This window comes from Sceloporus occidentalis, unplaced genomic scaffold (genome assembly GCF_023333645.1).
Source record: "Sceloporus occidentalis isolate IW3139 unplaced genomic scaffold, rSceOcc1.0.p SCAF_310, whole genome shotgun sequence".
Taxonomy (NCBI): Eukaryota; Metazoa; Chordata; class Lepidosauria; order Squamata; family Phrynosomatidae; genus Sceloporus; species Sceloporus occidentalis.
The window spans coordinates 83,096-109,812 of record NW_028317290.1 but is presented as its reverse complement, the minus strand read 5'-3'; the positions used below and the strand labels follow the sequence as shown (position 1 = coordinate 109,812).

General features: G+C 40.6%; 1 pseudogene; it reads left to right on the top strand.

Annotated features, from left to right (window-relative positions):
* Positions 1-1,170: 1,170 nt before the first annotated feature.
* LOC149274923 (prostaglandin reductase 1-like) lies at positions 1,171-16,647 on the top strand (annotated as a pseudogene).
* Positions 16,648-26,717: the final 10,070 nt, after the last annotated feature.

Here is a 26,717-nt window from a genome sequence, read left to right as displayed (position 1 = left end):
ATACCTGCCTGGACATTTGTGTGCTGTCTGTGGGAGGTTTTGCAGAGCCTGGCGTAGCTGGGTCTGGCTGGGAGGTTTAGATAGGGGGTGATTAGGCTGGTCAGTCTGGACCAGCATAGTTCAGTTAGAGAGGGCTCCAAATGGGAGCTAGGTTTTCTTTTTAGGATTTGGTTTTTGTGGTTTCAGCGATTAAAAATAAAAATCTGTTTTGTTACAAGCCGGTGTTCCCGAGACTGATTGCCCTAGAGTACTGTGCTTAGGACCCCTAAAAGTGACATGTATGGCCCTCCTGCTACAGGGTTTGTCTTAATATATATAAACCCACATATATAAACCCATATACATATAGTGCAACAATGTTTAAGTATGGATTTATAGGTGACCATATAAATAGCTTCTGGCCATAGGGAAACCCCACAAGAGACCAGGATCACCACAGGCACAGTATCAGCCAAATCAATGGCTCAAAATGACAACCAGACCAAAGTGGCTGGGTTAAAAAGGTATAACAAGTTTTATTCCCAAAACAACAATCCACATCTTACATTTACAACAAATGAAGACATGCTCCAGAGGGAAGAACCTGGCCTTACGCTGCCGATAGCACCGTGTACTTCCAGCCTCCAGCCGTGTGGTACAGTGTCCCACAAGACTTCTGGTTAATGTTTACTTCCTGGTGCACTACACATTTCGCCCAATGGGCTTCCTCAGGTGCTTAAACCCTGCCCCTTCAACAGTCCTTATATATAGTCCAATTAAGAAAATGACTTTTCTCTACTGTCTAGATTGCATAATCTCCCATCAATTGTCCAAGTTGCTACCCTTGTGACCATGAGTGTTACGCCCCTGGTTCCCAGGCTGCCATTATCATTAGTAATGGTCCTGATTATTTATGCATCCACATTGGTACATGTATCTGTGATCAGGTATTAACTATTGTATTTGTTAGAGGAATTAATCTACGCGGAAATAGTTTTATGCTTCGAGAACTTTTTCAAAAAGTCTAAACTCAACCATTTAATGTTTGCGCTGAAAATCATAATTTATTTCTCAGAAGTCCATAAATTGTTTTCAAAAAAAAGATTTTTTCTAAAGGCAAGCATTGTAGTACTTCTGCAGGTTTTTGAAGTTTAATATTAGGCTTTTCCATGTTTTCTTTGTGTGCGAAACATGGATTCCATGTAGGGACAGACATGGCAACTAGTGACGCATTCCATTCTGAACCTCTTTTAATCCTTTGAAGAAGCACCTTGCGTTTGGGTATTTCAGAAGTTCAACGGACTTATCAATTTCTGACCGTTCAGACAAGTTTGACATAAAGTAAGAAAGCAAAATCTTCATAGTCATCTACATGTTTTGACCATGAATCCGTATAATGTATCAAGGCATTAAAAACAGGCTGTTTACATTCCAGCTGTTTCTCGTTCTGTCAAGTTAGGAGTCACAAAATCTTCCTCATACCTTGCAACAAGCTTTTTCTTAAAGGGACAGTACATGTTCCCTGACACCTCTAACTAAAGAAGAATGCATGGTAGAGCACTCAGTGAGCAGTAGCATGTTCTAGTGAGCCAAGGCCTATGGTGGCAGAACTTGGTGGGCTGTTAACCCCCACTGGTTACTCTTTACTACACTTCACATGGGATGGTGAATGTTTACACAATCCTTTTGGTTAACTGGTTGTTAGTTACTAATTCATTACATTTCTTTTCCAAGTATTCTACATGGGGACTTTGTTAGTGTTAGCATATGAGGGCATTCGCACCTCAGATGGGTCTGGTCGGTCAAGTAAATACATAACTCATTTGGCCACTCAGCTTTTTAGTGAATAGACCTCTTTGCCATTTTGTCTTACTTTCCATTTTAATATATTTATTAGACTTGTGCATTCGTCTTCGGGCAAACATGAAAACGCACACAAAGAGTGCGTTTTCGTGTTCGTTCCGAAGACACGCCGAAGAGAAGACAGCGGCGGTAAAACGTAGGCGAAGACACAACAGACGAAGACCAACAGAGTCGCTCGTACAGACTTTAAAAAGTTAACCCCTAATGAAGCAACTTGTCCGGCAGATCCCACTGGTCTCCCTGTTCTATCATTTATTAACTGATAGAACAGGGAGACCAGTGGGATCTGCCGGGTAAGTTGCAGCACCAGGAGCCTAAAAGTCTGTACGAGCGACCAACAGAGTCGCTCGTACAGACTTTAAAAAGTTAATGAAGCAACTTGTCCGGCAGATCCCACTGGTCTCCCTGTTCTATCAGTTAATAAATGATAGAACAGGGAGACCAATGGTATCTGCCGGACAAGTTACGGCACCACGGGGTTAACGCGTACCGCAGCAGCTCTGGCACAGGAGTTTAACAGTCTGTACGAGCGACCCTATTGGTCGCCAGGAGGGGGCTTGTCTACCATCAACCATTTGCAGACGAGCCCCCTGCTGACGACCAATAGAGTTGATCATATGGACATTTAAACTCCTGGCGCCAGAGCTGCTGCGGTACGCGTTAACCCCGTATTAACCCCTTAACCGAAAAAAAACGAAGAAAAACCGAACACGAAGAATGTCCACGAATATTCGCCCGAAGAGAAGACAGGAACAGGCGAATATTCGCGGAATACGAAGATTTTTTTTTTTCCCGAAGACGAACACGAAGAGCCCCCTGGTGCCCAAGTCTAATATTTATACTGTTTTTAATATGTGTGTTTAACTTTTCTGAGTTTTCTTTTCTACCAGGCCATACAGCAAACTAAAGTTGAAGGATGGTGATGTTATGATGGGATCACAAGTTGCCAGGTAAATTTCAAGCGAATTAGTGTCTTTAATAAAACAACTGCATTATATTTCTTTCACTTAATTGTACATTCCTTATTTGTAATATAGCTAAGGTCAGAGGCGAGCCTAGGGGTAGTGACATCTTGGTGCTGCATTTGTTTGGATCCCCCGTAACGTAAACACACACTAATACTAACGGACAAACCTGCTCTAACACCCACTCACCCTAACGTTTCCGCACACAGTACGTGCACAAGTCTACATCCTCTTCCTCGAACCAATAAGTCGAGGCTTATCCCTGACATTCTAACACACATACATTTACTCGGACCAGTTACTAACACTATACACCAACACACCAAATACTGCATATAACCAGACTCTCCCACTCTCCAAACATCATTATAGCTTGTCATAATATTGCATTAGATTAGAACGCTGTCACGTATATTTTGTTCTACCAGAAAATTGTCAATGTTATTATAAACATTAAACCTCTTGTGGTGCATTTAAAAACAAATCTTATGGCAATTAATAGATTATTGAAAATCCATCTTAAAGGGTGGTGCAAAAGGCTGTTTGTATTTAATATCCACATAACTGTTAATAACTGTATAATTCGTTAATGTTAAAATAATCCAGGCTCTGCTATGGAGAATCCCTATGTAGAGGTGGAACATCACTGATGCCAAGCTGTGATAGTCCCTATTACCCAGTTTCTTGATCTTCTATAAATATGGCCATATGAATTTTATTGCTTTCGCTGCATTAATTGATTTTGCTGACCATGTTTTCTCCTTGTTTTCAGGGTTATTGAAAGTAAAAATCCTGACTTCCCTGTAGGTGGCTATTTTGTTGCATATGCTGGGTGGACAACTCGTTTCATATCAGATGGTAAAGGGCTTCGTGCACTGCCTTCTAACTGGCCAGAGAATCTTCCCAAGTCATTGGCGCTGGGAGTACTAGGCATGCCTGGGTAAATTCCAATAGCAACTCTCATTAGTCCATAGTCCAGCATAAATTACAATCATAAATTAATCATAACCTGTTGACTGCAAGGTCAAAGTGCCAACCACATATCTGCTAAAAGCGATAACAGAAAAATGGGCCTGCAGCATTCTATTGCCTATACACAGAAGGCTTGTGTTTTTAAGTGAGGCTTTTAGACTTATATATGAGGCTTAGTTTGGGAGAATACTGTGATGTCAGTGGCTGACTGACAGCTTCTCTATATGTAAATTAAAGATTAGAAAAGTCTGATCTCTGCATGCATCTATCAATGTGATGTCAGCAGTGCCCCAATTCCCAATGTCAAAACTTCCTTCCTTCCCAAAATAAATGAATAAAAAAACACATTCTGGCACTTACATTTATATAAGTAATATTGTTTAAATAAAAATTACCTTATATGCTTTTATGGACAACAGTCACAAGTCATTGGCACAGGGCCCTCAGCTTGAGTTATAATGATGAGTTATAACCCTCAACACTTTTGTGTGGGCTAGGGGTGGAAATCAATGGCATATTTGTGTGAATGTGTATTTTCTTACTATATACCTGACTTTGGATATGCCACAATGTGCATTATCACCTGCATGGGCTGTGCGTGCAGTCTATCTGCTTAGGTTACCCAAACAGGGAAAAGGCTAAAAATAATTTAAAATATTAAATCCAGACCATCTAATATATTAAATAATTTTCACATAACAATATGGAGGAATCTACCATTTTTTATGTTTTCTTATATTCTCCATAGAATGACAGCTTATATTGGCCTGTTAGAAATATGCAAGCCAAAACACGGGGAAGTTGTCCTTGTCAACTGTGCAGCTGGAGCTGTTGGCTCTGTAGTTGGACAGATTGACAAAATCAAGGTACGTAAACTAAGAGCAACTGACTAGGTTGTGACCACTATGATTTCTATGCATTTGCCATTAGATATCCATGATCATGAGCAGTGGATGGAAAAGTGGGGGTGCACAGAGACCTGACAAGTTTCTCTGAGATAACGCCTAACACTCAATAGTAAATACTAGACTTGGGCACCAGGGGGCTCTTCGTGTTCGTCTTCGTGCTCGTCTTCGGGGGGAAAAAAACCTTCGTATTCCGCGAATATTCGCCCGTTCCTGTCTTCTCTTCGGGCGTATATTCGCGGACATTCTTCGTGCTCGTTTAATCTTCGTTTCCTTCCCGGTTGCCTAGCAGGGGTTAATACGGGGTTAACAACACATCGGAGCAGCAGCAGCTGCCGTGAAGGAACGTGTGTGCAACTCTATTGGTCGTTTCGGCAGGGGGCTGGTCTGGCATCAACAAGTGAATTGCAGAACGCACTTCATTCGTTGATGGCAGGCCAGCCCCCTGCCGAAACGACCAATAGAGTTGCACACACGTACTGAGGTGTACTGTACACAAAATGACCTAGAGACAAATGCTCCAAGGAACTTGGCCTCCGTTTATCATACACAGTCACACATCCATAGATGTTTAATAAAAGAATAGGGATTATTTTAAATTTTTAAATTGATTTTGGACCACTTGTAATACATGCCTAACATTTGCTACCTATTCACAATGGCATACTTTGCAACAACCCAACTTTTACTGGACAGGACTGGAAAAAAGCAGGACTGTCCACCAAAATCTTAGGTGTGTTGGCAGGTATGCGGATGGAAAAATGTTGGACAAGAACTAAAAAATAGCTTAGGGTTAATGTACGGTTATGTTTAAGATTAGTAGCAGTGCACTGGTTTGGTTAAAGATGTATTATGTCTAAATAATAATTTAATTTTAATTTTAAGGGGTTTTAAAAAATTAAGGGGTTTATTTAAATGTATTTTAAAGTTAGATTTATTATTTAGTACTTTATTATATTTATTTAATGTTTATACTAGTGCTACCTACCGAGCTATAACTACCAACGTGTATTTTGCATACCTAGATAGCTAAATTAGATGGGACAGGACTGGAAAAAAGCAGGACTGTCCCTGAAAAAGTTGGGTCTGTTGGCAGGTATGTGGATGGAAAAATGTTATAGTATGAAGTGTGAGTTATAGCGTTAATGCTAGTGAGTGTAGAAGTGAAGGCCAGGACAAATAACAAGAGGAAAGGTCCTTGTGATTTGTGCATTGTACGTGTATGTGTTATGTGTGTTATGTGTGTTGTCACTGTGTGTTATATGTGTTATGTATTATGTCACTGTGTTATTTGTGTTATTGTGTGTGTTATGTTTGGTTGGTTGGTTGTGTATCAGAAGGAAAATAATGAAATGGAAATGGAAAAGGCGAATGAGTGGGCAATTGGCGACCCACTCACCTGTTTCACCCCAGGGCAAAGCACCCAAACACTGTCAGTCTTAGACGTTTGGCAGCAGACCTCCAGAGCTCAGACACTAGGCCCTAGCGTAAGCTGGCCACTCCGGCGGAGGTAGCAGGCGTTGCCACACCGCAAACAGACGCAGCCAGGGGGGAGAAACTGCCCTTACCATTAGGGACATTTTGGGCATGACTCTAGCCAGGAAGCAAACTGGCACGGAAGAGATGCTGGCACCACCACCACCAGCAGCAGCAGTGAAAAATGGGAAAGGCGAATGAGTGGGCAATTGGCGACCCACTCACCTGTTTCACCCCAGGGCAAAGCACCCAAACACTGTTAGTCTTAGACGTTTGGCAGCAGACTTCCAGAGCTCAGACACTAGGCCCTAGCGTAAGCTGGCCACTCCGGCGGAGGTAGCAGGCGTTGCCACACCGCAAACAGATGCAGCCAGGGGGGAGAAACTGCCCTCACCATTAGGGACATTTTGGGCATGACTCTAGCCAGGAAGCGAACTGGCATTGAAGAGATGCTGGCACCACCAGCAGCAGCAGCAGAATTGGGAAAGGCGAATGAGTGGGCAATTGGCAACCCACTCACCTGTTTCACCCCAGGGCAAAGCATCCAAACACTGTCAGTCCTTGGCGTTTGGGAGCGGACTTCCAGAACTCAGACACAAGGCCCTAGCGTAAGCTGGCTACACTGGCGGAGGTAGCAGGCGTTGCCACTCCGCAGCAAGTGCAACCAGGGGGGAGAAACTGCCCTTACCATTAGGGACATTTGAGGCATGACACTAGCCAGGAAGCGAACTGGCATTGAAGAGACGCTGGCACCACCAGCAGCAGCAGCAGAATTGGGAAAGGCGAATGAGTGGGCAATTGGCGACCCACTCACCTGTTTCACCCCAGGGCAAAGCATCCAAACACTGTCAGTCCTTGGCGTTTGGGAGCGGACTTCCAGAACTCAGACACAAGGCCCTAGCGTAAGCTGGCTACACCGGCAGAGGTAGCAGGCGTTGCCACACCGCAAACAGACGCAGCCAGGGGGGAGAAACTACCCTCTCCATTAGGGACATTTAAGGCATGACACTAGCCAGGAAGCGAACTGGCAGAGAAGAGACGCTGGCACCACCACCACCACCAGCAGCAGCATTGGAAAAGGCGAATGAGTGGGCAATTGACGACCCGCTCACCTGTTTCACCCCAGGGCAAAGCATCCGAAGACTGTCAGTCCTTGACGTTTGGGAGCGGACTTCCAGAACTCAGACACTAGGCCCTAGCGTAAATTGGCTACACCGGCGGAGGTAGCAGGCATTGCCACACCGCAGCAAGTGCAACCAGGGGGGGAAACTACCCTCTCCATTAGGGACATTTGAGGCATGATTTCAGCCAGGAAGCGAACTGGCAAAAGATAGTGGCACCACCACCAGCAGCAGCGTTGGAAACGGAAAAAGGTGAATGAGTGGGCAATTGACGACCCGCTCACCTGTTTCACCCCAGGGCAAAGCATGAAAGTCTGTCAGTCCATGGCGTTTGGGAGCGGACTTCCAGAACTCAGACACTAGGCCCTAGCGTAAATTGGCTACACCGGCGGAGGTAGCAGACGTTGCCACACCACAAACACGTGCAACCAGGGGGAGAAACTACCTTAAACATTACAGAGAAAAAAAATTAACTTTCCAAGCTAAGAGCTGGGTAACCCAACTTGGGCAGATTGAATTTAAGAAAGGCAATCTGCTCCATCAGATGAGGTGCCATGCGTGAGCGCTGTGGACTCAGTATGTTTCCAGTCATAGAAAACACGCGCTCACTTTGAACAGTGGTTGGCGGACATGATAGTAGCTGCTGCGCAACCCATGAGAGTGCAGGCCACACACTCTTCTTTTCATCCCAGTAGCTAAGAGGATCAACATTAGGCGCAGAAGGAACTTCACAGAGGTAAAGTTTGACCATTTCAGCAGCACTACTCTCCTTTCTGCTGCTAGCTCTGTCAGATGGTCCAACTATACTCCCAAGTGCCTCTTCCCAAAACGCAGCTGCTCCACTCAGCTGTGTTGTGCTGCTTGTGGCACTGCTGCTGATGCTGCTGCTAGGAGTAGCAGACCACATCATCTCTTCCTCCTCCTGCACCTCTCCCTCCTCGGACAGCATTCCCATTTTACGCTGCCAGTCACGCACCTTGTTGACCAATTGCTCCCGGTAGCTACTGAGAACATTAAATTTCAAAGCTAGCTTTCCCTTAATTCTTGGATCGCAAAGGCACGCTAGCATTATTTCGGGACTCTCTTCCATTCGTTTGCGAAGGTGTACTTTTAGCAGATCCTTCAGCTTCCTGGCTATGGCTGCTACGTCAGGATGTAGAGTGCCACCTTGAACAGCCTCACGGTTTCCAAGGAACACATCCATCTTGCTGCCTAGATGGGAGAACACTGGGATTACCTGGGCCAGACTGGCAGTGTTTGATCTTAAATTTTCTGTGGCATCCCTGAATGGTTTAAGGACTGCCACTAGCTGGGCGATCACTGTCGAATCCTCCCTATTCAATGGAGAGGTAATCCCAATATTGTGCTCTGAGGCAAGATTATGGATTGCCCTCTGCTGCTCCAAAATCCTCTCCAGCATGTCTAACGTGGAGTTCCACCGTGTACTGACATCCTGGCATAGGCAGTGTACGGGAAGACCTGACCTCTCTTGCTCTTCCCTCAAAAGTTGGCTAGCCTTAACACTATGGTGAAAGTGCCCAGCGATCTTTCTGCAGCGGGACAGAACTACTGCTGCCACATTAGTTCCTTCTGACATTGCTGCCTTCACTACAAGATGGATGATGTGGGCTGCACAGCGCACACCAACAATATGACCATCTCGCAGCGCTTTCACCATATTGGCACCTCCGTCAGTTACCACAAAACCAACTTCAACATTGGTGCCCGCCTCTGCTCCCACCCAAAGGCTAAACATTTTCCTCATTGCATGCAGAATATTTTGGGAAGTGTGCTTTTCATCCATCACTTCTGCATGGAGAAGGAAAGATCGGTAGCCTGCTGCAGCAGCTTCCTTAGACACACCGGGCTGCCACCAGTGTGCTGTCAAAGAAAGAAAGGCATGCTGGCCGCTAGGTGCACTCCACAAATCTGTAGTGAAATGAGCACACTGACCAGCAGCCTTGGAAAGCTCCTCTTTCACTGCTGCAACACAGGACCGATACAATGAGGGGACAATGTTCCTGCTGAAAGTGGAACGTGACGGAACTGTATATTGTGGAGCCACAGCCGCCATCAATTGTTTGAAAGGCTCCCCTTCGATCATAGAGAAGGATGCCCCTCCAACAGCAATGAACTGACCAATCAGTCGTGTTACTTTATTGGCCTGCTGTTTGGGCATTGACCTTTTGGATTGGAATGCCACAAATTGTTCCAGGGTGGGCTGGACATGCAGTGCTCCAACCTGCCTTGGTCTCTGGCTGCCAGCACTAGCTGCTGCTGCTGCTGCTGCTGCTGCTATTGGCTCAGAAGAAGAAGCTGTTGGGGTTTTTCCACGGCCACCAGCTATGCTGCCTGCACTAAGTTTTACTTCTGCATCTTTCCCCAATAGCACAGCGTTGTGTTGAGTGCTGAGGTGATGCTTCATGCTAGCACTGGTTAAATGGCCAGACACTTTCCCTTTGCTTATTAGCTTCCCACAATGTTTGCACTTTCCATAGCGCCCTTCTTCAACATTTTCAAAGTGCTCCCAAATTGGGGCGCGCATAGCCTTGGAGTGTACCTTGGGTGCTGCTCCTACTGCTCGGGGTGGATGAACAGAGGCAGAACTAGTGGTGGTGGGACTGGTGGTAACAGTACTGGCCATAGTGGGACTGCTAAATGCTAGGTTTTGCTAGGTTTTGCTGCTGCTGCTGCTGCTGGTGGTGGTGGTGGTGATGGTGATGATCGTAGCAGAGAAGGTGGAGGCTCAGGGGAAAATTGTGCACTAGTCATTTGGACACTGCTCCCTGAGGAATCTGATTCCTGACCACTCATCTCCTCTACTTCCTCTGGCTCATAGTCTAGCTCTTCATTAGCCAGATCAAATGGAATTCCTGCTAGGCTGGAGCTAAGACTGATATCGTCGTGAGACTCGTGACTAGTAGTAGTGCGAGCAGGAAGAATAGACTCTGCACTTGGCCTCTCAGTCTCAGGCTCCTCTGCTACCTCGCTAGGTGAAGTCCCACTATGTGTAGCCCTCTCTCTAACTGTCTTTACAAAAATTTTGTAAGGACTTGGTGGCTTGCTAGAGGTACTAGGAGGACATGGCGTGGCGGTACCAGTGGGAACAGTAGGCGCAGCACTAGTGGTGGTAGAGGCGGTGGGGGTGGTTTTCCCTACAAAGGAATGAGATCGCTTTTGTTTGGGACCCCTCTGAGTCTTGCTGCTAATTTGGCTCTGCTTGGTACCTTGCATGCTGCTTGTGGATGGGGAAGATGCTGCTTGGGGCAAAAGGCACTTATTTTTAGTCACTGGGCTGGTACTACTTGTGCTACCCTTTAACTTTGAACGTGCTTCTGGTGCTTTAGGCTTTCCGTAAAAAACCATAGAGCTTGTGGGCCTAGCCGCACTACTACTGCCTGCTTTTGGTGCCTTTCCTTTACTTGATGATCCTTCAAGCAATGCTTCCCCAAATGATAAGCGAGAGCTTGGCCTACTTGGCCGACTAGACTGACGCAAAGACTGCATCTTAGAACTGGTGGTGGTGGTGGTGGTGGTGGTAGATGGAGCTTGTCCCTCCTTAGTCCCAAAAGGAGGATCCATTTCAAATTTTGTGTTGTGTGTGTAGTGTAGTGTAGTGTTTAAAAAAACTATAAAAAAATAAAAAAAAAAGAAATAAAAGAAAGGAAAAATGAATTAAAGACAAAAAAATTAGAGGAAGTTCTCTTCAGTGCTACTGCTTAAAAAGTAAAACTATGCACTACTGCACTGTGCTGTTGTGTGCAATCTGGCAAAGTGCTAAAGTTATTTAAATTATTAACTATTTAATAACTAGCAGTATTTTATTTTTAATTTGAATTTACACAGGCCTAAGAGCTTAGCCTACTACTATGCTAGCCTAAAGCTATATTTCCTTACTATAAGTCTACCTCTAGGCAGACGCTCTCAAACCCACTAAGCTAAAGTGAGGTTAAATCAGATTCAGTATGATTTATTAATTAATATTAAGTTATATAATATTAATAGATTAGAAATAATTTACTTATATATTATGTATTATAGATAGAAGAATATAGATTATGAATTAGAAATTAGAATTACTTATATTATAGATTATGAATTAGAATTTATATTGTTATATATTATTTATAATATATTATAGATTAAGATTAAAGAAGATTAGAATTATTTTAGTACTACAGCTAGTAGCTTGAAGCTTTGCTTAGTACAGCTCGTCACAGTCAATTTTTCTTGAGAAGAATTAGAAATAAAATAAAATGTCACAGCAAAACAGTTAGCTTCACTGCTTGCTGAACAAAAACACACAGCACTTATGCGGCTGCACTCACTAGCCCAACAAGTTCACTTCACTGATGGACTGAGGTGAGCAAAACAAATGAAATAAAATGAAAGATTATTAATTAAGAAAAATTGACTTGGTCTCTTGCTGTTGCTAAAACAAAGCACAAAGTATAGAGCTGCAGCACCAGTACTAATAAGATTAGCTGAACTATACGCTAGTAGTAATTAATTAATATTATTACTTTTATTTATAGCTAATTTAATTAACTATTAAGATAAGAAAGAATTATAGAATTATTGATATTACTGATTTTAGATTAGACACTAGTAGATGTCTTGAATGTCTACAGTACACTCTACACTAGTATACTATTACTAACTATAACTGACAAATATATATATAATTTTATAATGAATTCAATTATTAATTATATTAATTAATATTACTGATTTTAAATTAGACACTAGTAGATGAATGTCTACAGTACACTCTACACTAGTATACTATAGTATATATATATATGACTGACAAATATATATATAATATTATAATGAACTATTAAATTATAGACTCTATTAAATTATTATTTATAAATTCTATTTAATTTATTTAAGCAGGACAGGCAGTAGGCACTAGTGCCAGCCCAGGGCAAGGGCACCCCAGTGCCACTGAGACACTGGGTGCACTGTCAACTCAACAGCACTTACACTACAGTTGATGACAAATTAAATAAAAAAAAATTAAATTAATCAAATTATTATTAATTATATTAAGTAGCACTGAAGTGAGGATGAAGTACACTGTGAGAAATGGCAGGTTAAGGCTTACCAGTCTCACACAGAACAGAACAATCTCTCTGTAACGCTCGGATGCAGCACAGCAGTGTTGCCAAAGCAGTCACAGCGAAAAATGAATGGATCTCTCAGGCAAGCTCTGGTCTTATAAAGGCGCCTTCAGAATTCAAAAAACAGCAGCACAGGCATTGGACGAGACCCTTAGCGTGACGTCACAAGAGTGAGCTGATTGGACAGACGAGATCAGCTCACTCCTGTTTGAAATTTTGGCGGCTGCGCGGCAAAAACGAAGACGATCACGAAGAATCTTCGATTCTTCGTGGTTGTGAGTCTTCGTCTACTCCTACGTTTTGCCGGCACTGTATTCTCTTCGGCGTGTCTTCGGAACGAAAAAAAAAACGGCCTCTTCGTGCTCGTTTTCATGTTCGCCCGAAGACGAATGCGCAAGTCTAGTAAATACTATGAGATGTGTTTTCCTTTGGAGTTGGCCTAGGGCCACTTCTTCAATCTCTACCCCTGCAGAAGGCATCCCAAATACAATAAAAGGGCCTGTGCGTAGGCATATGATGTCATAACGCTGTGCACCACATCGTAAAGGCGAGCATCGTCTTTTAATGAAGTCTATGGGGGCTGGGCTGAGCTGACACAACATCCATAATGTTGGTTAGCAAGATCTACTTTCACTGAGGAGCTAGATCATCTGAGAGGATGGTCTGCTCCCTAGTTTTGTACCAGAGGTACTGTTGTCTCCCTGAACTTGCTGCCCTAGACCTAGTCGCCCTAAGCCAGGATACATCACTACTGTGAGATGACCAAGTCCTTAGTGAATTCACTCTCTTTTTGTCTGTGGGCACTATGCTTCACTAAGGGAATATAAACTCATATCTATCATATAATTTGGTAATAGCATGTTATTATAAAATATTTTTATAGCGGACATTTTCTATGGAATTCCACATTTTTGTTAACTTTGCTTAGCAAATGCTTGATTGTAATCCAATGTGTTATATACAATGAACACTTTGTTGGTTTTGTTGTTAATATGACAATAATCATCCCAATCTTACATGATTTTCTGGCTGATGCACAAAACGGCAAAGTAAATCATAATGGTCAAGAAGAACGTATTGTTGATAAGAGAACTTGCATACCTCTGATAGCATTGAGTCAGCTGCAATCGTGCCCTGTGATTTGTGGTTTGATAACCAGGACAACTAACTTTTATTAGGTAGAAAAGTATTACATGAAGTCTTAAAACTATGTTGCGGTGAACAACCTTTAAATTAAATTTCCAATGTTGAATAAAGCCATTTTTGCTTGTGCTAATTTGAACTACTTGTATTCCTGCTCAGGGCTGTAAGGCAGTTGGATCTGCTGGCTCAGATGACAAAATTGCCTATCTAAAGGAAATTGGTTTTGATGAAGCCTTTAACTACAAGACAGTGAGCTCTTTGGAGGAAGCTCTGAAACAAGCATCTCCAGAGGGATTTGATTGTTATTTTGAGAATGTAAGTTTATATTTTTGAAACATTTTAAACAGTGCCTTAATCTCCAACATTATAGGTTTGCAAATCAGGAAGGGCAGGGGTCAGTGACAAAAAAACCCTGTTATTGGGAAAAGTACTGGAGGCCTCTGGAAGGGACTGGTACAGTTACAAATGCTACCATGTAATAAGTTTACACGCACTGGGTGAATGCATTCGCACTGTGTGGGCTCCCATTGACTCCTGCGGGACATTTTCCTGCACCATCCTTATTGGGGATGTCCTAGCTTCTACTATTATGTCGTAATGACCATTCAAAAATATTCTTAATATAAAAGGAGGTTTAACATAAAATCCCTTTTTAAAGAACATGGGGCATGTCAGTAGAGATACTGCACTTCATATGCTTTTGTGTAATTACTGCCAATTGACATTTCTATACAAAAATATTTGGTTTTAGAAAACTTTATTTTCAATATATCCTTTATTCATATGCATTAACATTCATACACATTCATATGTCCTTCATTTTTATATGAACTATTGTAAAAGTGTTAAGGTGAATTGACAAAAGCATTGCCATCACTTATCTGTGATGGGTTAACACTACGGTTGAATGAGTTCTGTTTAAATACTACAAAACTTTTCAGAAAGCCCTAAAGCTTCTTCACTTCAACCTTGTCAACATTTCACACTAATCTTTACTGCATGATCATCAATTGTTTGTTATTCAAACCTATATTTACTGTAAAATGTAATGAGTTAGACAACATTTGTTTTTAATAAACATTGTGTAATTTAGACCGAACGTTACTATTTTATATCTTAAAATAGGGAAATGTAGTGAGATTAGTCAAGCTTATTTTTTTTTAAAAGTCGACATACCTAGCAACTTTACAGGGCAGGCTACTTGGTGTACCTCCCTCTTGGGGGAGTGGCTTAGTACAGGGGTGGGGCTAGTCCCAGAGTGTCTTTTGTGGGAGGGAATGTGGGCAAAGAGTGGGTGTGGCCACATGTCATTCTTGGGTACAAAGAAACCGACCTGATGAAGCACTTATGCACATCGGCAATGTATAATCCAGTTTCCATTTACTGAATTTATGAATATCTTTCCCCTATAGGACCATTCATACAACCTTATTTACTCTTTAAACAACTCCGCATGGAAGGGTTTCTAGTGAGTAGCTGGGAGGACAAACCACAGCATCAGGAAGGTCAGAAACAACTCTTTGAGTGGGTTGTGGAGGTAATAATTTCCTATTCTTTCTCTGTAAATAAATAATAAAAAAAATCCCTGTTGTGCACATACTCTAGACCATACTGAGAAAATAACATCTTTAATGTGGCGTGACTTTAGATTACTTGTCCGTTATAGGATAGAACTAAGGACTGTTGTTTTGTCAGCTTTCGCCAATACCCTCATAGTGTTAGAATACGTAACAGATAATGTATGTGCCATTGATCCAAGGAAACCAGATTTTCTCATAATATTTAGATACCTTTTCCCTTTTCAACGGGACGTTTTGTCAATGCAATTTCTTTGCCTTCTTTTGGTTTATACGTTGAGGTTTGTATAAATATGACCACTTATTCAATGGAGTCCCATTAAAGTCAACAGAGTATACATCTTCTAACCACTTGAGATTGGTATTTTACATACATGCAAAAGGGGCAATTTTAAAATTTGCTGGAATTGGGTGTAGAATGGATCTTGTATTTGTGCCCCCAAATTATGTGTTTTCTTTGTTCCATTAGAAAATCAGCCGTTTCCAGTTACATCGTTTCCAGTTAATCGTTATTTACAACATTAACCCCTTCTGCACTGGATTTCTGATCCATTTAATATATATATATATATATATATATATATATATATATATATATATATAGATATATATATACTTTTCTTTCAAAAACAAGAACATTTCTAAGCAACCCCAAACTTTTGAACAGTATAGTATATATACTGTGTATATATATATATATATATATATATTGTGACAGTGTAAATTCCAGGGAGATGCTTAGTGTGGCATTTCGGTACAGGTGCTATCCAGATCATAAATATGGGTCCCTGGGGTGGAGCAATTGGAGAGCAGGGTGGGCCAATGCTCCGTCCCCATTCTGTGGAAAATCCATGCCGGCTTTTCCAGGAGGTTAGAAGTCTGCAGGATCCGGTCCGGGATTCCTATGGAGCCGGCATCAGGCACAGGTGCTGGACATTAAAAACCCCTGGAGCCTGATAATCAGAGAGACTGTTGGGGGAAGAGGAAGTTCCCTGCGCTCCCAGGGCAAGGAGAGGCCTTGAACAAGAAGACCATCCCTGAGCCAAGTGAGGCAATACCTGCCTAGACATTTTGTGTGTTGTCTGGGGGAGGTTTTCCAGAGCCTGGCGTAGCTGGGTCCGGCTGGAAGGTTGAGGTAGTGGGTGATTAGGCTGGGCAGTCTGGACCAGCATAGTTCAGTTAGAGAGGGCTCCAATTGGGAGGTTTTCTTTTTATGATTTGGTTTTTGGGGGTTTAAGTGATTAAAATAAAGTGCTGTTTTGTTCAAAGCTGGTGTTCCCGACTCTGATTGTCCTAGAGGACTGTGCTTAGGACCCCTAAATGTGACATGTATGGCCATCATGCAACAGGGTTTGTCACAATATATATATATATATATATATATATATATATATATAATATACGGTATATTGTTTTCTTAGCTCTCTGCCAACATAAACCTTCTGGTCCAGGGTAGCAGAACGTTGACTCCAATCCAGCTTCAGTCCCCTCTAGGTGGAGATCTAATCTCTGATAATTAGCCGCTGGCATTTTTACAATGGAATTTATACTGGAAAAAAATGTAAGGGGGGGGGAGGAGCGTAAAGGAATGATTCAAGGTGCTAACCTTATGCCATAAAATATATCATAAACCACCCAAGATCAAAGAGGAGAGCCAGAGAGTCCCGTGGGCTATAGAGGCAGAAGCATCTCTTTTTCAGGTAAATACACTCTGTAATTTACGTTCATTACATACAAGATTTACTGATCACGTATGTTGTTCAGGACCAGCCATGTTAGTCATATAAATGGAAAAAAAATTGTATAGGGGTCATAGCTTTCTTATTAGACTAACGTGTTTATTTTAGGATGTTCTCTTATCCACCACCCATTCCCATGGTATGAGTTTTGCTTTGAGGTTGATATTCTAGAACGCTCAATGCTATTTTTTATATATTTTAATTAAATATAATTTTGTTTGGTTACGGCAAAAAAATAGTGTAAAACACAAGGGTGGAAAAAATACTTAACACAATCTTTAGTATATGAAGGCTAAAGTATTGCTAAATAAAGTGTTAAGGTGACTAAACTATCCTTACACTACGCTTTTTGATGCTATTATAGCGCAATATTTTGTCTTATAAATATCTTAACAATATATTGATAATACACAATTATTGAATTTCATTTTTAATAATATTTATTATTATAATTATCTTATGTGGCACCATCATATTCCACAGTAATGTACTATAGGATATATATATATATATATATATATATATATATGTGTGTGTTTTCTACTATGTTTTATATTATGTTTTGGTTGCTGTTTTACAGAATGGCTCTGGAAAACTCTGGAAGCGAAATGGTTGCAGACACAAACTCTGAAAAAGGAGTTTTTTTCTTTGTGGGCTGAAATATTAAATGCGAGAGAGAGAGAGAACCACAATTTAGGTAACATTCTAGAAAGCTGTTACAAAACATGACACAACAAAAGTTTTACCGAGAGGGTGGTTGATGCATGGCACAGCCTTCCAGATGAAGTAGTTGAGGCTTAACCAAGGATTGATTAATTTTAATATTAAGTTATACATACACTTGGGAACTAGCTTGGCACTCAAATACAACACTTCTGAATTAAGTCACCCATACTCAAGCAGGGGTATGTTTCATTAATGTTCGTGAGCTCAGCTGTTCTGAGAAAAGTTAAAAGGAGTGCTAATTCACATACAATAACACTTTCTATAAAAGTGTAAAATAATTGTCTTTCTGACTATGCTTGGCTTGCTGTGTGATTTTTAACTCAGGCATGCAGGGACTTCGATATTCTCTTTCTTTGTAAAAGGTCATGTTTGCGTATTACTCTTGAGTGGCAGTACGGGAAGAGGAAAATGACTACTTTTTTATGCCCTTGTTATAGCAGATTATACAAACAGGACCTATGAGATCATCATGGTGTCTATTGCAGGAAGTATTATGCTGGTATCTGTTGTTATCTTATTGCTGGCAATCATAAAAAAGGTATGTCATGTGGCATTGATAAAGATTCTGCAGAAGACCCAGACAGATAAGGGTGATTTTAAGGATGGGGGACCAGCTGATCCCCATAATTTTCTTATTTCTCATGATATGAGGTCAGGCACTGGCACCTTCTGTTTTTTTTCACTTGTAATTATATGTATGCCCTCAAGGGGTATTTGTACTTAAATGTAGCTATGTCTTTAGTTTTGCCCTGATCTTATACATATTTGGGAGGGACACATAACCTACCTCCTCATCCTTGTACTGAGTGTAATCTTGGAGTACCAGGACATGACTTCACATAATAACACCTCCAGAGGTCACACAGGTTGGCCAAAGGGGTATTAGGGAGGTCTGTGCCTGCTGTGATGTCCAACACACAGGAAAGCCTAGATCTAGATTTTACTTTGCAGTCTTATTTAGTGAGTGCTGATGTTAGTGTGATAAGGCTGTCAAGCGAGCATTGAGATTGTTCTTAATGTGTTTTAACACAGCCCAGCAGTTGAAAGGGTGATAGTAGGGTATTATGTCAAAGTTGATACTTTATTGGGCCAACATACAAAACAATGTAAAGTTACAAAGGTTTTCAGAAAGTCATGGGTCTCTTCTTCAGATGGAATATTTTCTGTGAATATCACTTGTTTAAGTGGTTCTTTGTCCTTCGCACAGGCGTTGGGGTGGCTGTGACTCCTCTTACAAACAGTACGCAGAAGAAACAGGAGTCTCAAGTGTCAACGTGAATCGGAACACACATGACAACATCTCCACAACTGACTTCAAAGGCCCGTTACATATTTGTTACAGAGAAGGATAAACCACGCCCGGAGAGTCCCATCAGTGGGGTGAAGCTATCTAGAGATGCTCTTTTCTATATTTCTCTGATAACCTGTGTGACGGACTCGTCCCTTCAGTCACACCGCTGTGGATATTTATATTCCCCTGGAACCCAGTTTCTATTTTATACCCCTTTTTCCTGTTGCCCCGACCCAGAAGCTGCCCTCTGCCACCCACACCGCCAGGCCCAGTACCAGGACATACAGGTTTTACTTTTGGAGCTGCTGGGCGGCTAGAATAGCCTCCTGCCCCACAATGTATACCAGACAGGATTATCTCCACAGGGTGTCCAGCCAGGGCTCCAGCCTGACTGTCGGTGGAAAATATCAGAGGTGGGGGTCTGTTTGAGGCTAATCCCTTTATCTCCCATATTGTTCCTGGGAGACCTGAAAACCCGTTCAAGGCCCCACAATAAAATAATATCTCCATTTGTCAGGCCTTTGTATCTGTAACCAATGTGATGAAAACAAAGAATACATTTCTCATAATGGGATTCAGATTGAATTAATTGATTTTTATTTATGTATATTTTGAAGAAGCCAGGCGTTGTATCTTTATAACAATATCAACATTTTGTCAGTTCCATGGTACAGTTGTGTCTATGTTAAGTATCTATTGTGTATTTAAAATATTTGAAATAAAATTAAAGGTGTAGCAAAGTCTTGGTATTGTTCTTACAGAGCTCCACAAGCAAAATGGACACTTAACTGCATAAGTTGTATGATTTATATTGATAGGTGTATGTTTGGACATTAGAGGTCTCTCCTACAGAAGAAATGTTGACGAAAAGACCTCTGAGGTCCAGAAAGCTTATGTGCTTATGGCATGGAACAGGTTAAAAAAGTATCAGTGGGTGCAGGGTTATGTAGCAAGAAGGAAAAATAGGAAACTAGAAATGTACGTACCGTTAGTATCCAGGTAGATAATTCCGATACCAGCCTGGAGTTGTTTAACTTTTTTATATATATATGACACCCCAGCCTAAAAAGCTTCCATCCACCAATTGGTGTACCCAAACCAAAGTGCTTTGTGAAGACATTCTGGCTGTTAGGTACCCAGCCAGACATGTAGAGTATGCTCTTTCCTCCATACACAGTGAAACTTTGGTGCTGGTACATGTCAGAGGTAAGGGTGATGCACAGTTCCCAAAACCAAATTGCATTATCAATAACAATAAAACATGGTGGGGTATACCTTTCCAATCAAAGTCAAACAGCCTTACCTAGTGTTACGCAAGACCACAACATGGTATACAAAAGTTGTGATCAACCTGACCCAAGTTGCCGTGTTTAATACATAGGGGCTTTAAGATAATTTTGGAACCGGAAAAAGCTACACTTTTCTACAGTTCCATTTTAAGATTTTGAGAAACATCCTAATCCAAAGACAAAAATGGCATTTTCCTTGTACGATCCCCCCACCAAACGCACAAAAAGTCTGCTATAAAAAAGGTATTAGGACAGACTCCTTAGGTACCACTGCCCTTCCTGCCCCTCTCTAATAGGACTCTGTATCATACAAAACTAGGGAATTGGAAATGTTTTCAATAATATATATTGTTCTGCTTTTGCTTTAACAGTAGGATAGCAATGACATCCTGGTGTGTTTGGATTCTGTTTTAGTTATGTTTATTTTTTATTAATACTGCTGTATTTTTGTAATACTGTATTTTCTGACACGATCACACTATGTTGATCTCCTCTCCGTATCTGGTGTTATTCACTGTCCACTGTTCATTCTAGAGTCTTTCGGACCCTGGTATTCTTACCAATATCATTTTATTTTAGCGGACCGTTGTTTTACTGTGCAAACGCGGGGGGTGTCTCCCATTCCTCTAATGTACACACTGTAACTTGTCTTTACGCATACATTGAATAAACGGAGATTTAAATTGAGATAACAAAAAACAGTAGGATTGCTGCAACTTATTAAAACAAGATGAAAATGTGGGGTATTTTGATGGCACATAACCTACATAAAAACTCTAAGCAGCGTTCCAGGCAAATTCCAAAACAAAATGTAAAGAAACCTATGCATGTAGGGTATTTCCATAATCTAAAAAAAACATATACTCGATTTCTCTGCCATAACACATAACCTGTGCCAAAAAATTCTAAACGACACAGAAGCATTGGTGAAAAAGGTTCAGGAAAGTCCTGGAATGTATCCTGAAGCCATTAGTGACATATCCTAGATTGGGTGGTGATTACGGCTTCTTTGTTTAAAATTTCCAGTTACAAACTCAACATACTAAATGTAAAAAAACTGTTCCAAAATAGCAATATACACCTTATAAGCCCAATTAAAATGCTCAAAATGCATATACAATCTGGACACCTGAATTGTTGTTGGGGGTATGTTCTGTCAATTTAACTGATTTAATGAGGGATTAAATATATCTGAAAAATATGGGGTTTTAGTACTTTTTATAACATTACTCACGCTAAATGTTTAACTATGATGTGTGTGAAGATGTAAGTGACGTCTATACATATGAAAAAAGACGCACTGATGCAACTTTGTAACCTTTTAAATTCATACATTGTCTTTTTTTTTGTACACCTGTGCATTGGCAAAGGGCCCTGAGGAAGCCAGCCATGCAGCTCTTGAGTGTACACACTGGTTGGGCCCGATCCATTGGTCTGGATAAACTCCATTCATTTTTGTTATTACATATGGTTACAGCTACTATTAGTCAATAGTATAAAAAAAAACCACAACAGAAACTAATGGTCATTTAATTTATTTATTATTAATTACAACATTAATTAATTAATAGTCCAATTAATTAGGCCTGAAAGAGCTGATCATGGTGACAGCTACCTCGAGACTCACGAAGAGTCACCTTTCAGCACACAGGAGAGGAAAAACCACCCTAAGGGGGGAAACCTCTGGGGAACCATGGCTTGAAAGGTTGTCCTTCCCTCTGGACACTAAGAGGTTAACTGTGTATTTATACCTGTAGAGAAGAAAAGGCAAAACATAATTGACAACACGGGAGCACAAAGCTTCTGTGGATGATTATACCTCCATCGCAAGCTCATTCCCTTGAATAGGCTTAACATCATCAGTTCAATATGAATGGACATAGCATTAAACATGGAGATGGCATTACACATGGACATAGCATTAAACAAGAACATAGCTTGGACATGGCATTAAACAAGGACATGGCATTTAACATTTTCATAGCATTACTCATGGATATAGCATTAAACATGTATATATCATTACACATTTAGATAGCATTAAACAAGGTCATAGCATTACATATGGATATAGCATTGAACATGAACATAGCATTAAACATGACATAGCATTAAACCTGGACATATCATTACACATAGAGATAACATTAAACATGGACATATCATTAAACATAGAGATAACATTAAACATGGACTTAACATTAAACATGGAGATAACATTAAACATGGAGATAGCATTAAACATGGACATAGCATTACATATATAGATAACATTAAACATGGATATAGCATTAAACATGGACATAGCATTAAACATAGAGATACCATTAAACATGCAGATAACAAGAAACATGTATATAGCACTACACATGGATATAGCATTAAACATGGACACATCATTACACATAGAGATAACATTAAACATGGGCATAGCATCAAACATGGATATAGAATTAAACATGGACATAGCATTAAACACAGAGATAACACTGAACATGGACATAGCATTAAACATACAGATAACATTGAACATGGACATAGCATTACACATAGAGATAACATTAAACATGGATATAGCATTAAAGATAGATATAACACTAAACACGGACATAGCATTAAACATAGAGATAACATTAAACATGGGAATAGCATTAAACCTGACTATAGCATTAAACATGGACATAGCATTAAACATAGAGATAACATTAAATTTAGATATAGCATTAAACACGGATATATCATTAGACATAGAGATAACATTAAACATGGGAATAGCATTAAACCTGGCTATAGCATTAAACATGGACATAGCATTAAACATAGAGATAACATTAAACTTAGATATAGCATTAAACATAGACATATCATTAGACATAGAGATAACATTAAACAGGGACATAGCATTAAACACAGATATAGCATTACACATAGGGATAATATTAAAAAAGGACATAGCATTAAACATTGACACAGCCTTCCACATGGACATAGCATTAAACATGAACATAGCAATAAATATGGATATAGCATTACACATGGAGATAGCATTAAACATGAACATAGCAATAAATATGGACATAGCATTAAACATGACATAGCATTCACATGGATATAGCATTAAACATAGAGATAATATTAAACATGGAAATAGCATTACATATATAGATACGATTAAACATGGATATAGCTTTAAACAAGGACATAGCATTAAACATAGAGATAACATTAAACATGGACATAGCATTAAACATGGACATAGCACTACACATGGATATAGCATTAAACATGGGCATAACATTAAACATGGACATAGCATTCAACATAGAGATAACATTAAACATAAATATAGCATTAAACATAGACATATCATTAGACATAGAGATAACATTAAACAGGTACATAGCATTAAACACGGATATAGCATTAAACGCGGATATAGCATTACACATAGAGATAACATTAAATATGGGCACAGCATTAAACATGGATATAGCATTAAACATAGATATAACATTAAACCTGGGCATAGCATTAAACATGGATATAGAATTAAACATGAACATATCATTATACATAGAGATAACAGTGAACATGGACATAGCATTAAACATGGACATAACATTGCACATAGAGATAACATTAAACATGTACATAGCACTACACATGGATATAGAATTAAACATGGACATAGCATTATACATAGAGATAACAGTGAACATGAACATAGCATTAAACATACAAATAACATTAAACATGGACATAGCACTACACATGGATATAGCATTAAACATAGATATAACATTAAACATGGGCATAGCATTAACCATGGATATAGCATTACACATAGATATAACATTAAACATGGGCATAGTTTTAAACATGTATATAGAATTAAACATGGACATAGCATTATACATAGAGATAACAGTGAACATAGACATAGCATTAAACATTAAACATACATACAGCCTTACACATGGATATAGCATTAAACATGGACATATCATTACACATAGAGATAACATTAAACATGAGCATAGCATTAAACATAGATATAGCATTAAACACGGACATAGCATTAAACATAGAGATAGCATTAAACATAGAGATAGCATTAAACCTGGCTATAGCATTAAACATGGACATAGCATTAAACATAGAGATAACATTAAACATAGATATAGCATTAAACATGGACATATCATTAGACATAGAGATAACATTAAACAGGGACATAGCATTAAACACGGATATAGCATTACACATAGAGATAACATTAAACATAGACATAGCATTAAACATAAATATAGCATTAAACATAGACATATTATTAGACATAGAGATAACATTAAACAGGGACATAGCATTAAACATAGAGATAACATTAAATATGGGAATAGCATTAAACCTGGCTATAGCATTTAACATGGACATATCATTAGACATAGAGATAACATTAAACATGGACATAGCATTAAACAGAGATAGCATTAAAAATGGACATAGCATTAAACATGGGCATAGCATTACACACGGATACAGCATTAAACATGGATATAAAATTAAAAATGGACATAACGTTAAACATAGAGATAACAATAAACATGGACATAGCATTACACATACTTTGCTGACAGCCCTCAAAGCCTGCAATACACTCCCACAACCACCGAAGCCTAAGCAAAACTCCATACTTTGCTGAAAGCCCTCAAAAGCCTGCAATACACTCCCACAACCACCGAAGCCTAAGCAAGCCTCCATACTTTGCTGAAAGCCCTCAAAAGCATGCAATACACTCCTCCATCTTCCCCACAACCACCGAAGCCTAAGCAAACCTCCATAATTTGCTGAAAGCCCTCAAAAGCCTCCAATACACTCCTCCATCTTCCCAAAACCACCAAAGCCTAAGCAAACCTCCATACTTTGCTGAAAGCCCTCAAAAGCATGCAATACACTCCTCCATCTTCCCCACAACCACCGAAGCCTAAGCAAACCTCCATACTTTGCTAAAAGCCCTCAAAAGCCTGCAATACACTCCTCCATCTTCCCAAAATCACCGAAGCCTAGGCAAACCTCCATACTTTGCTGAAAGCCCTCAAAAACCTGCAATACACTCCCACAACCACCGAAGCCTAAGCAAACCTCCATACTTTGCTGAAAGCCCTCAAAAGCCTGCAATACACTCCTCCATCTTCCCCACAACCAACGAAGCCTAAGCAAACCTCCATACTTTGCTGAAAGCCCTCAAAAGCCTGCAATACACTCCTCCATCTTCCCCATAACCACTGAAGCCTAAGCAAACCTCCATACTTTGCTGAAAGCCCTCAAAAGCCTGCAATACACTCCCAAAACCACCGAAGCCTAGGCAAACCTCCATACTTTGCTGAAAGCCCTCAAAAGCCTGCAATACACTCCTCCATCTTCCCCACAACCACCGAAGCCTAAACAAACCTCCATACTTTGCTGAAAGCCCTCAAAAGCCTGCAATACACTCCTCCATCTTCCCCACAACCACCGAAGCCTAAGCAAACCTCCATACTTTGCTGAAAGCCCTCAAAAGCCTGCAATACACTCCTCCATCTTCCCAACAACCACCGAAGCCTAAGCAAACCTCTATACTTTGCTGAAAGCCCTCAAAAGCCTGCAATACACTCCCACAACCACCGAAGCCTAAGCAAACCTCCATACTTTGCTGAAAGCCCTCAAAAGCCTGCAATACACTCCTCCATCTTCCCCACAACCACCGAAGCCTAAGCAAACCTCCATACTTTGCTGAAAGCCCTCAAAAGCCTGCAATACACTCCCACAACCACCGAAGCCTAAGAAAACCTCCATACTTTGCTGAAAGCCCTCAAAAGCCTGCAATACACTCCCACAACCACCAAAGCCTAAGCAAACCTCCATACTTTGCTGAAAGCCCTCAAAAGCCTGCAATACACTCCTCCATCTTCCCCACAACCACCGAAGCCTAAGCAAACCTCCATACTTTGCTGAAAGCCCTCAAAAGCCTGCAATACACTCCTCCATCTTCCCCACAACCACCGAAGCCTAAGCAAACCTCCATACTTTGCTGAAAGCCCTCAAAAGCCTGCAATACACTCCTCCATCTTCCCCGCAACCACTGAAGCCTAAGAAAACCTCCATACTTTGCTGAAAGCCCTCAAAAGCCTGCAATACACTCCTCCATCTTCCCCACAACCACCGAAGCCTAAGCAAACCTCCATACATTGCTGAAAGCCCTCAAAAGCCTGGAATACACTCCCACAACCACCGAAGCCTAATCAAACCTCCATACTTTGCTGAAAGCCCTCAAAAGCCTGCAATACACTCCCACAACCACCGAAGCCTAAGCAGAACTCCATACTTTGCTGAAAGCCCTCAAAAGCCTGCAATACACTCCTCCATCTTCCCCACAACCACCGAAGCCTAAGCAAACCTCCATACTTTGCTGTAAGCCCTCAAAAGCCTGCAATACACTCCTCCATCTTCCCCACAACCACCGAAGCCTAAGAAAACCTCCATACTTTGCTGAAAGCCCTCAAAAG